This window comes from Urocampus carinirostris, chromosome 1 (assembly GCF_059441175.1).
Source record: "Urocampus carinirostris isolate Australia breed hairy pipefish chromosome 1, RoL_Ucar_1.0, whole genome shotgun sequence".
Taxonomy (NCBI): Eukaryota; Metazoa; Chordata; class Actinopteri; order Syngnathiformes; family Syngnathidae; genus Urocampus; species Urocampus carinirostris.
The window spans coordinates 53,406,276-53,416,449 of NC_142349.1; the positions used below are offsets into that span (position 1 = coordinate 53,406,276).

The 10,174-nt window shown below is 44.6% G+C and overlaps 23 non-coding genes and 4 pseudogenes across 23 annotated transcripts; all 27 read left to right on the top strand.

Moving 5' to 3' along the window:
* Positions 1-1,108: 1,108 nt before the first annotated feature.
* Positions 1,109-1,227, top strand: LOC148375521 (5S ribosomal RNA). Its single transcript, XR_015849440.1, has one exon. It is a non-coding gene; the product is annotated as a 5S ribosomal RNA (ribosomal RNA).
* Positions 1,228-1,448: 221 nt separating this feature from the next.
* Positions 1,449-1,567, top strand: LOC148375522 (5S ribosomal RNA). The gene has a single exon (XR_015849377.1). It is a non-coding gene; the product is annotated as a 5S ribosomal RNA (ribosomal RNA).
* A 222-nt stretch (positions 1,568-1,789) lies between these two features.
* On the top strand, positions 1,790-1,898 carry LOC148375523 (5S ribosomal RNA; annotated as a pseudogene).
* Positions 1,899-2,119: 221 nt separating this feature from the next.
* LOC148375524 (5S ribosomal RNA) lies at positions 2,120-2,238 on the top strand. Its single transcript, XR_015849378.1, has one exon. It is a non-coding gene; the product is annotated as a 5S ribosomal RNA (ribosomal RNA).
* A 222-nt stretch (positions 2,239-2,460) lies between these two features.
* On the top strand, positions 2,461-2,579 carry LOC148375525 (5S ribosomal RNA). The gene has a single exon (XR_015849141.1). It is a non-coding gene; the product is annotated as a 5S ribosomal RNA (ribosomal RNA).
* A 222-nt stretch (positions 2,580-2,801) lies between these two features.
* LOC148375526 (5S ribosomal RNA) lies at positions 2,802-2,920 on the top strand. The gene has a single exon (XR_015849142.1). It is a non-coding gene; the product is annotated as a 5S ribosomal RNA (ribosomal RNA).
* A 222-nt stretch (positions 2,921-3,142) lies between these two features.
* Positions 3,143-3,261, top strand: LOC148375527 (5S ribosomal RNA). Its single transcript, XR_015847599.1, has one exon. It is a non-coding gene; the product is annotated as a 5S ribosomal RNA (ribosomal RNA).
* Positions 3,262-3,483: 222 nt separating this feature from the next.
* Positions 3,484-3,592, top strand: LOC148375528 (5S ribosomal RNA; annotated as a pseudogene).
* Positions 3,593-3,814: 222 nt separating this feature from the next.
* Positions 3,815-3,933, top strand: LOC148375529 (5S ribosomal RNA). The gene has a single exon (XR_015849441.1). It is a non-coding gene; the product is annotated as a 5S ribosomal RNA (ribosomal RNA).
* Positions 3,934-4,155: 222 nt separating this feature from the next.
* On the top strand, positions 4,156-4,274 carry LOC148375530 (5S ribosomal RNA). The gene has a single exon (XR_015847323.1). It is a non-coding gene; the product is annotated as a 5S ribosomal RNA (ribosomal RNA).
* Positions 4,275-4,518: 244 nt separating this feature from the next.
* LOC148375531 (5S ribosomal RNA) lies at positions 4,519-4,637 on the top strand. The gene has a single exon (XR_015849143.1). It is a non-coding gene; the product is annotated as a 5S ribosomal RNA (ribosomal RNA).
* A 221-nt stretch (positions 4,638-4,858) lies between these two features.
* Positions 4,859-4,967, top strand: LOC148375532 (5S ribosomal RNA; annotated as a pseudogene).
* A 218-nt stretch (positions 4,968-5,185) lies between these two features.
* LOC148375533 (5S ribosomal RNA) lies at positions 5,186-5,304 on the top strand. The gene has a single exon (XR_015849145.1). It is a non-coding gene; the product is annotated as a 5S ribosomal RNA (ribosomal RNA).
* Positions 5,305-5,526: 222 nt separating this feature from the next.
* On the top strand, positions 5,527-5,645 carry LOC148375534 (5S ribosomal RNA). Its single transcript, XR_015847628.1, has one exon. It is a non-coding gene; the product is annotated as a 5S ribosomal RNA (ribosomal RNA).
* Positions 5,646-5,867: 222 nt separating this feature from the next.
* Positions 5,868-5,986, top strand: LOC148375535 (5S ribosomal RNA). The gene has a single exon (XR_015847419.1). It is a non-coding gene; the product is annotated as a 5S ribosomal RNA (ribosomal RNA).
* Positions 5,987-6,209: 223 nt separating this feature from the next.
* On the top strand, positions 6,210-6,328 carry LOC148375536 (5S ribosomal RNA). The gene has a single exon (XR_015847633.1). It is a non-coding gene; the product is annotated as a 5S ribosomal RNA (ribosomal RNA).
* Positions 6,329-6,550: 222 nt separating this feature from the next.
* On the top strand, positions 6,551-6,670 carry LOC148375537 (5S ribosomal RNA). The gene has a single exon (XR_015848103.1). It is a non-coding gene; the product is annotated as a 5S ribosomal RNA (ribosomal RNA).
* Positions 6,671-6,892: 222 nt separating this feature from the next.
* LOC148375538 (5S ribosomal RNA) lies at positions 6,893-7,011 on the top strand (annotated as a pseudogene).
* A 222-nt stretch (positions 7,012-7,233) lies between these two features.
* LOC148375539 (5S ribosomal RNA) lies at positions 7,234-7,352 on the top strand. The gene has a single exon (XR_015847816.1). It is a non-coding gene; the product is annotated as a 5S ribosomal RNA (ribosomal RNA).
* Positions 7,353-7,574: 222 nt separating this feature from the next.
* On the top strand, positions 7,575-7,693 carry LOC148375540 (5S ribosomal RNA). Its single transcript, XR_015849146.1, has one exon. It is a non-coding gene; the product is annotated as a 5S ribosomal RNA (ribosomal RNA).
* A 222-nt stretch (positions 7,694-7,915) lies between these two features.
* Positions 7,916-8,034, top strand: LOC148375541 (5S ribosomal RNA). Its single transcript, XR_015849147.1, has one exon. It is a non-coding gene; the product is annotated as a 5S ribosomal RNA (ribosomal RNA).
* A 222-nt stretch (positions 8,035-8,256) lies between these two features.
* On the top strand, positions 8,257-8,375 carry LOC148375542 (5S ribosomal RNA). Its single transcript, XR_015847722.1, has one exon. It is a non-coding gene; the product is annotated as a 5S ribosomal RNA (ribosomal RNA).
* Positions 8,376-8,597: 222 nt separating this feature from the next.
* Positions 8,598-8,716, top strand: LOC148375543 (5S ribosomal RNA). The gene has a single exon (XR_015847833.1). It is a non-coding gene; the product is annotated as a 5S ribosomal RNA (ribosomal RNA).
* Positions 8,717-8,937: 221 nt separating this feature from the next.
* On the top strand, positions 8,938-9,056 carry LOC148375544 (5S ribosomal RNA). The gene has a single exon (XR_015848064.1). It is a non-coding gene; the product is annotated as a 5S ribosomal RNA (ribosomal RNA).
* A 224-nt stretch (positions 9,057-9,280) lies between these two features.
* LOC148375545 (5S ribosomal RNA) lies at positions 9,281-9,399 on the top strand. Its single transcript, XR_015847765.1, has one exon. It is a non-coding gene; the product is annotated as a 5S ribosomal RNA (ribosomal RNA).
* A 222-nt stretch (positions 9,400-9,621) lies between these two features.
* Positions 9,622-9,740, top strand: LOC148375546 (5S ribosomal RNA). The gene has a single exon (XR_015847246.1). It is a non-coding gene; the product is annotated as a 5S ribosomal RNA (ribosomal RNA).
* A 223-nt stretch (positions 9,741-9,963) lies between these two features.
* On the top strand, positions 9,964-10,082 carry LOC148375547 (5S ribosomal RNA). Its single transcript, XR_015849148.1, has one exon. It is a non-coding gene; the product is annotated as a 5S ribosomal RNA (ribosomal RNA).
* The last annotated feature ends 92 nt before the right edge of the window (positions 10,083-10,174 follow it).

Consider the following 10,174-nt stretch of genomic DNA (forward strand, 5'->3'; position numbering starts at 1 on the left):
GGCTTTTATACAACCGAGAGCAAATTCTTATTGGGAAAAGATGTTTGTAGATTTTAACACAAAAGATGTGTGGAGAAACATCAGAACCGGTTTGAAATGCCCTTCGTTAGAAAATTTTGATTTCCTTTTAGCCCACAACTGTGTTTTTAATGAAATGAGACTTTTTAAGATGGGACTTGCGAGGGATGAAACATGCAAAATATGCAAGAAGGAGAAAGAGGGCTTAAAGCATATGTTCTTTAACTGTGAAGAACTGAAAAAACTGACCGCAGTGCTTAAGGAAATGACGAAAGGTTTTGGACAGAATGAGCAGTATGTTGATGAAAATTGGGAGAAGATGTTTTTATTTGGGATGATACAAGGTAAAAAAGGAAAAAATAACCAGGCACTCAATATAGTTTTGTCAGTGGCTAGGCATACAGTGTGGGTAAGAAGAACGGTTTTGAAGAATAAAGGACGGAAACTGGATATATGCAAACTGTTTGAAAGCAAATTGAAAAGAATAATGGAAGCACTGTATGTCTATTTTAATAATAACGGAATTTTAGAGGTTTTTAACAAAATATTTGTTCTTACTAATCCTTTTGTGCAAATAACTTGGGAGGGTGTAAGAATAATTTTACCAGATGTGATGTAATCAATGTGCCTGTTTGTTTTTTAGAGGGAACCGAAGCGTGAAGTAGCGAGGGGTCTCTGTACACTTAAACCCTTCCCTACAGTGCATATGTACAACAAATGTATATGAGCAATGGTTTTGTACAGTATGTTATTTATTTATAAAATAAAAAAAAAAAAAAAATCTCGTCCGATCTCGGAAGCTAAGCAGGGTCGGGCCTGGTTAGTACTTGGATGGGAGACCGCCTGGGAATACCAGGTGCTGTAAGCTTTTTACTTCCAGCAAACTTTTTGGTATTTTTTCTGGCCTCGGAGCAGCCCCTTTTGGACGGATTTGCATTCTTTCACAACCTGTTTGCAAAACAAATAAATGAAGAATTACGCACATATTAAACCCCTGTTGTTCTATAAATTGCTACCCCTCTTGGCAAACAGTGGAGTTGCAACTTCCGCGGTGTTGATTATAAATACTGAAAATTCACCCTCTTCTTTCGCTTACGGCCATACTACCCTGAACACGCCCGATCTCGTCCGATCTCGGAAGCTAAGCAGGGTCGGGCCCGGTTAGTACTTGGATGGGAGACCGCCTGGGAATACCAGGTGCTGTAAGCTTTTTACTTCCAGCAAGCTTTTTGGTATTTTTTCTGGCCTCGGAGCAGCCCCTTTTGGACGGATTTGCATTCTTTCACAACCTTTTTGCAAAACAAATAAATGAAGAATTACACACATATTAAACCCCTATTGTTTTATAAATGGCTACCCCTCTTGGCACACAGTGGCGTTGCAACTTCCGTGGTGTGATTATAAATACTGAAAATTCTCCTTATTCTTTTGCTTACGGCCATACTACCCTGAACACTCCCGATCTCGTCCGATCTCGGAAGCTAAGCAGGGTCGGGCCTGGTTAGTACTTGGATGGGAGACCGCCTGGGAATACCAGGTGCTGTAAGCTTTTTACTTCCAGCAAGCTTTTTGGTATTTTTTCTGGCCTCGGAGCAGCCCCTTTTGGACGGATTTGCATTCTTTCACAACCTGTTTGCAAAACAAATAAATGAAGAATTACACACATATTAAACCCCTGTTGTTTTATAAATGGCTACCCCTCTTGGCAAACAGTGGAGTTGCAACTTCCACGGTGTTGATTATAAATACTGAAAATTCACCCTCTTCTTTCGCTTACGGCCATACTACCCTGAACACGCCCGATCTCGGAAGCTAAGCAGGGTCGGGCCTGGTTAGTACTTGGATGGGAGACCGCCTGGGAATACCAGGTGCTGTAAGCTTTTTACTTCCAGCAAGCTTTTTGGTATTTTTTCTGGCCTCGGAGCAGCCCCTTTTGGACGGATTTGCATTCTTTCACAACCTTTTTGCAAAACAAATAAATGAAGAATTACACACATATTAAACCCCTATTGTTTTATAAATGGCTACCCCTCTTGGCACACAGTGGCGTTGCAACTTCCGTGGTGTGATTATAAATACTGAAAATTCTCCTTATTCTTTCGCTTACGGCCATACTACCCTGAACACTCCCGATCTCGTCCGATCTCGGAAGCTAAGCAGGGTCGGGCCTGGTTAGTACTTGGATGGGAGACCGCCTGGGAATACCAGGTGCTGTAAGCTTTTTACTTCCAGCAAACTTTTTGGTATTTTTTCTGGCCTCGGAGCAGCCCCTTTTGGACGGATTTGCATTCTTTCACAACCTGTTTGCAAAACAAATAAATGAAGAATTATGCACATATTAAACCCCTGTTGTTCTATAAATGGCTACCCCTCTTGGCAAACAGTGGAGTTGCAACTTCCGCGGTGTTGATTATAAATACTGAAAATTCACCCTCTTCTTTCGCTTACGGCCATACTACCCTGAACACGCCCGATCTCGTCCGATCTCGGAAGCTAAGCAGGGTCGGGCCTGGTTAGTACTTGGATGGGAGACCGCCTGGGAATACCAGGTGCTGTAAGCTTTTTACTTCCAGCAAACTTTTTGGTATTTTTTCTGGCCTCGGAGCAGCCCCTTTTGGACGGATTTGCATTCTTTCACAACCTTTTTGCAAAACAAATAAATGAAGAAATACGAACATATTAAACCATTGTTGTTTTATAATTTGCTACCCCTCTTGGCAAACAGTGGGGTTGCAACTTCCGCGGTGTTGATTATAAATACTGAAAATTCACCCTCTTCTCTCGCTTACGGCCATACTACCCTGAACACGCCCGATCTCGTCCGATCTCGGAAGCTAAGCAGGGTCGGGCCTGGTTAGTACTTGGATGGGAGACCGCCTGGGAATACCAGGTGCTGTAAGCTTTTTACTTCCAGCAAACTTTTTGGTATTTTTTCTGGCCTCGGAGCAGCCCCTTTTGGACGGATTTGCATTCTTTCACAACCTGTTTGCAAAACAAATAAATGAAGAATTACACACATATTAAACCCCTGTTGTTCTATAAATGGCTACCCCTCTTGGCAAACAGTGGAGTTGCAACTTCCGCGGTGTTGATTATAAATACTGAAAATTCACCCTCTTCTTTCGCTTACGGCCATACTACCCTGAACACGCCCGATCTCGTCCGATCTCGGAAGCTAAGCAGGGTCGGGCCTGGTTAGTACTTGGATGGGAGACCGCCTGGGAATACCAGGTGCTGTACGCTTTTTACTTCCAGCAAGCTTTTTGGTATTTTTTCTGGCCTCGGAGCAGCCCCTTTTGGACGGATTTGCATTCTTTCACAACCTGTTTGCAAAACAAATAAATGAAGAATTACACACATATTAAACCCCTGTTGTTTTATAAATGGCTACCCCTCTTGGCAAACAGTGGCGTTGCAACTTCCGCGGTGTTGATTATAAATAGTGAAAATCCACCCTCTTCTTTCGCTTACGGCCATACTACCCTGAACACGCCCGATCTCGGAAGCTAAGCAGGGTCGGGCCTGGTTAGTACTTGGATGGGAGACCGCCTGGGAATACCAGGTGCTGTAAGCTTTTTACTTCCAGCAAACTTTTTGGTATTTTTTCTGGCCTCGGAGCAGCCCCTTTTGGACGGATTTGCATTCTTTCACAACCTGTTTGCAAAACAAATAAATGAAGAATTACGCACATATTAAACCCCTGTTGTTCTATAAATGGCTACCCCTCTTGGCAAACAGTGGAGTTGCAACTTCCGCGGTGTTGATTATAAATACTGAAAATTCACCCTCTTCTTTCGCTTACGGCCATACTACCCTGAACACGCCCGATCTCGTCCGATCTCGGAAGCTAAGCAGGGTCGGGCCCGGTTAGTACTTGGATGGGAGACCGCCTGGGAATACCAGGTGCTGTAAGCTTTTTACTTCCAGCAAGCTTTTTGGTATTTTTTCTGGCCTCGGAGCAGCCCCTTTTGGACGGATTTGCATTCTTTCACAACCTTTTTGCAAAACAAATAAATGAAGAATTACACACATATTAAACCACTGTTGTTTTATAATTTGCTACCCCTCTTGGCACACAGTGGAGTTGCAACTTCCGCGGTGTTGATTATAAATACTGAAAATCCACCTTCTTCTTTCGCTTACGGCCATACTACCCTGAACACGCCCGATCTCGTCCGATCTCGGTAGCTAAGCAGGGTCGGGCCTGGTTAGTACTTGGATGGGAGACCGCCTGGGAATACCAGGTGCTGTAAGCTTTTTACTTCCAGCAAACTTTTTGGTATTTTTTCTGGCCTCGGAGCAGCCCCTTTTGGACGGATTTGCATTCTTTCACAACCTGTTTGCAAAACAAATAAATGAAGAATTACACATATTATTATTATTATTATTATTATTATTAAACCCCTGTTGTTCTATAAATGGCTACCCCTCTTGGCAAACAGTGGAGTTGCAACTTCCGCGGTGTTGATTATAAATACTAAAAATTCACCCTCTTCTTTCGCTTACGGCCATACTACCCTGAACACGCCCGATCTCGTCCGATCTCGGAAGCTAAGCAGGGTCGGGCCTGGTTAGTACTTGGATGGGAGACCGCCTGGGAATACCAGGTGCTGTAAGCTTTTTACTTCCAGCAAACTTTTTGGTATTTTTTCTGGCCTCGGAGCAGCCCCTTTTGGACGGATTTGCATTCTTTCACAACCTGTTTGCAAAACAAATAAATGAAGAATTACGCACGTATTAAACCACTGTTGTTTTATAATTTGCTACCCCTCTTGGCACACAGTGGCGTTGCAACTTCCGTGGTGTAATTATAAATACTAAAAATTCTCCCTCTTCTTTCGCTTACGGCCATACTACCCTGAACACGCCCGATCTCGGAAGCTAAGCAGGGTCGGGCCTGGTTAGTACTTGGATGGGAGACCGCCTGGGAATACCAGGTGCTGTAAGCTTTTTACTTCCAGCAAGCTTTTTGGTATTTTTTCTGGCCTCGGAGCAGCCCCATTTGGACGGATTTGCATTATTTCACAACTTGTTTGCAAAACAAATAAATGAAGAATTACACACATATTAAACCCCTGTTGTTTTATAAATTGTTACCCCTCTTGGCAAACAGTGGCGTTGCAACTTCCGCGGTGTTGATTATAAATACTGAAAATTCACCTCATTCGCTTACGGCCATACTACCCTGAACACGCCCGATCTCGTCCGATCTCGGAAGCTAAGCAGGGTCGGGCCTGGTTAGTACTTGGATGGGAGACCGCCTGGGAATACCAGGTGCTGTAAGCTTTTTACTTCCAGCAAACTTTTTGGTATTTTTTCTGGCCTCGGAGCAGCCCCTTTTGGACGGATTTGCATTCTTTCACAACCTGTTTGCAAAACAAATAAATGAAGAATTACACACATATTAAACCCCTGTTGTTTTATAAATGGCTACCCCTCTTGGCAAACAGTGGCGTTGCAACTTCCGCGGTGTTGATTATAAATACTGAAAATTCACCCTCTTCTCTCGCTTACGGCCATACTACCCTGAACACGCCCGATCTCGTCCGATCTCGGAAGCTAAGCAGTGTCGGGCCTGGTTAGTACTTGGATGGGAGACCGCCTGGGAATACCAGGTGCTGTAAGCTTTTTACTTCCAGCAAACTTTTTGGTATTTTTTCTGGCCTCGGAGCAGCCCCTTTTGGACGGATTTGCATTCTTTCACAACCGGTTTGCAAAACATATAAATGAAGAATTACACACATATTAAACCCCTGTTGTTTTATAATTGGCTACCCCTCTTGGCAAACAGTGGCGCTGCAACTTCCGCGGTGTTGATTATAAATACTAAAAATTCTCCGTCTACTTTCGCTTACGGCCATACTACCCTGAACACGCCCGATCTCGTCCGATCTCGGGAGCTAAGCAGGGTCGGGCCTGGTTAGTACTTGGATGGGAGACCGCCTGGGAATACCAGGTGCTGTAAGCTTTTTACTTCCAGCAAACTTTTTAGTAGTTTTTCTGGCCTCGGAGCAGCCCCTTTTGGACGGATACAGCATTCTTTCACAACCGGTTTGCAAAACAAATAAATGAAGAATTACGCCCATATTAAACCCCTGTTGTTTTATAATTGGCTACCCCTCTTGGCAAACAGTGGCGCTGCAACTTCCGCAGTGTTGATTATAAATACTGAAAATTCTCCCTCTTCTTTCGCTTACGGCCATACTACCCTGAACACGCCCGATCTCGTCCGATCTCGGAAGCTAAGCAGGTTCGGGCCTGGTTAGTACTTGGATGGGAGACCGCCTGGGAATACCAGGTGCTGTAAGCTTTTTACTTCCAGCAAACTTTTTGGTATTTTTTCTGGCCTCGGAGCAGCCCCTTTTGGACGGATTTGCATTCTTTCACAACCTGTTTGCAAAACAAATAAATGAAGAATTACACACATATTAAACCCCTGTTGTTTTATAAATGGCTACCCCTCTTGGCAAACAGTGGCGTTGCAACTTCCGCGGTGTTGATTATAAATACTGAAAATTCACCCTCTTCTTTCGCTTACGGCCATACTACCCTGAACACGCCCGATCTCTGACCGATCTCGGAAGCTAAGCAGGGTCGGGCCTGGTTAGTACTTGGATGGGAGAACGCCTGGGAATACCAGGTGCTGTAAGCTTTTTACTTCCAGCAAAGTTTTTGGTATTTTTTCTGGCTTCGGAGCAGCCCCTTTTGGACGGATTTGCATTCTTTCACAACCTTTTTGCAAAACAAATAAATGAAGAATTACACACATATTAAACCCCTGTTGTTTTATAATTGGCTACCCCTCTTGGCAAACAGTGGCGCTGCAACTTCCGCAGTGTTGAATATAAATACTGGAAATTCTCCCTCTTATTTCGCTTACGGCCATACTACCCTGAACACGCCCGATCTCGTCCGATCTCAGAAGCTAAGCAGGGTCGAGCCTGGTTAGTACTTGGATGGGAGACAGCCTGGGAATACCAGGTGCTGTAAGCTTTTTACTTCCAGCAAAGTTTTTGGGTTTTTTTCTGGCCTCGGAGCAGCCCCTTTTGGATGGATACAGCATTCTTTCACAACCTTTTTGCAAAACAAATAAATGAAGAATTACACTCATATTAAACCACTGTTGTTTTATAATTTGCTACCCCTCTTGGCACACAGTGGCGTTGCAACTTCCGTGGTGTAATTATAAATACTAAAAATTCTCCCTCTTCTTTCGCTTACGGCCATACTACCCCGAACACGCCCGATCTCGTCCGATCTCGGAAGCTAAGCAGGGTCGGGCCTGGTTAGTACTTGGATGGGACACCGCCTGGGAATACCAGGTGCTGTAAGCTTTTTACTTCCAGCAAACTTTTTGGTATTTTTTCTGGCCTCGGAGCAGCCCCTTTTGGACGGATTTGCATTCTTTCACAACCTGTTTGCAAAACAAATAAATGAAGAATTACGCACATATTAAACCCATGTTGTTCTATAAATGGCTACCCCTCTTGGCAAACAGTGGAGTTGCAACTTCCGCGGTGTTGATTATAAATACTGAAAATTCACCCTCTTCTTTCGCTTACGGCCATACTACCCTGAACACGCCCGATCTCGTCCGATCTCGGAAGCTAAGCAGGGTCGGGCCTGGTTAGTACTTGGATGGGAGACCGCCTGGGAATACCAGGTGCTGTAAGCTTTTTACTTCCAGCAAGCTTTTTGGTATTTTTTCTGGCCTCGGAGCAGCCCCTTTTGGACGGATTTGCATTCTTTCACAACCTGTTTGCAAAACAAATAAAGGAAGAATTACGCACGTATTAAACCCCTGTTGTTTTATAAATGGCTACCCCTCTTGGCAAACAGTGGCGTTGCAACTTCCGCAGTGTTGATTATAAATACTGAAAATTCACCCTCTTCTTTCGCTTACGGCCATACTACCCTGAACACGCCCGATCTCGTCCGATCTCGGAAGCTAAGCAGGGTCGGGCCTGGTTAGTACTTGGATGGGAGACCGCCTGGGAATACCAGGTGCTGTAAGCTTTTTACTTCCAGCAAGCTTTTTGGTACTTTTTCTGGCCTCGGAGCAGCCCCTTTTGGACGGATTTGCATTCTTTCACAACCTTTTTGCAAAACAAATAAATGAAGAAATACGCACAAATTAAACCCCTGTTGTTCTATTAATGGCTACCCCTCTTGGCAAACAGTGGAGTTGCAACTTCCGCGGTGTTGATTATAAATACTGAAAATTCACCCTCTTCTTTCGCTTACGGCCATACTACCCTGAACACGCCCGATCTCGTCCGATCTCGGAAGCTAAGCAGGTTCGGGCCCGGTTAGTACTTGGATGGGAGACCGCCTGGGAATACCAGGTGCTGTAAGCTTTTTACTTCCAGCAAAGTTTTTGGTATTTTTTCTGGCTTCCGAGCAGCCCCTTTTGGACGGATTTGCATTCTTTCACAACCTGTTCGCAAAACAAATAAATGAAGAAATACGCACATATTAAACCCCTGTTGTTTTATAAATGGCTACCCCTCTTGGCAAACAGTGGCGTTGCAACTTCCGTGGTGTTGATTATAAATACTGAAAATTCTCCCTCTTTTTTCGCTTACGGCCATACTACCCTGAACACGCCCGATCTCGTCCGATCTCGGTAGCTAAGCAGGGTCGGGCCTGCTTAGTACTTGGATGGGAGACCGCCTGGGAATACCAGGTGCTGTAAGCTTTTTACTTCCAGCAAAGTTTTTGGTATTTTTTCTGGCTTCCGAGCAGCCCCTTTTGGACGGATTTGCATTCTTTCACAACCTGTTTGCAAAACAAATAAATGAAGAATTACGCACATATTAAACCACTGTTGTTTTATAATTTGCTACCCCTCTTGGCACACAGTGGGGTTGCAACTTCCGTGGTGTAATTATAAATACTAAAAATTCTCCCTCTTCTTTCGCTTACGACCATACTACCCTGAACACGCCCGATCTCGTCCGATCTCGGTAGCTAAGCAGGGTCGGGCCTGCTTAGTACTTGGATGGGAGACCGCCTGGGAATACCAGGTGCTGTAAGCTTTTTACTTCCAGCAAACTTTTTTCGTATTTTTTCTGGCCTCGGAGCAGCCCCTTTTGGACGGATACAGCATTATTTCACAACCTGTTTGCAAAACAAATAAATGAAGAATTACACACATATTAAACCCCTGTTGTTTTATAAATGGCTACCCCTCTTGGCAAACAGTGGCGTTGCAACTTCCCTGGTGTTGATTATAAATACTGAAAATTCACCCTCTTCTTTCGCTTACGGCCATACTACCCTGAACACGCCCGATCTCGTCCGATCTCGGAAGCTAGGCAGGGTCGGGCCTGGTTAGTACTTGGATGGGAGACCGCCTGGGAATACCAGGTGCTGTAAGCTTTTTACTTCCAGCAAAGTTTTTGGTATTTTTTCTGGCCTCGGAGCAGCCCCTTTTGGACGGATTTGCATTCTTTCACAACCGGTTTGCAAAACATATAAATGAAGAATTACACACATATTAAACCCCTGTTGTTTTATAATTGGCTACCCCTCTTGGCAAACAGTGGCGCTGCAACTTCCGCAGTGTTGATTATAAATACTAAAAATTCTCCGTCTACTTTCGCTTATGGCCATACTACCCTGAACACGCCCGATCTCGTCCGATCTCGGAAGCTAAGCAGGGTCGGGCCTGGTTAGTACTTGGATGGGAGACCGCCTGGGAATACCAGGTGCTGTAAGCTTTTTACTTCCAGCAAACTTTTTAGTAGTTTTTCTGGCCTCGGAGCAGCCCCTTTTGGACGGATACAGCATTCTTTCACAACCGGTTTGCAAAACAAATAAATGAAGAATTACGCCCATATTAAACCCCTGTTGTTTTATAATTGGCTACCCCTCTTGGCAAACAGTGGCGCTGCAACTTCCGCAGTGTTGATTATAAATACTGAAAATTCTCCCTCTTCTTTCGCTTACGGCCATACTACCCTGAACACGCCCGATCTCGTCCGATCTCGGAAGCTAAGCAGGGTCGGGCCTGGTTAGTACTTGGATGGGAGACCGCCTGGGAATACCAGGTGCTGTAAGCTTTTTACTTCCAGCAAACTTTTTGGTATTTTTTCTGGCCTCGGAGCAGCCCCTTTTGGACGGATTTGCATTCTTTCACAACCTGTTTGCAAAA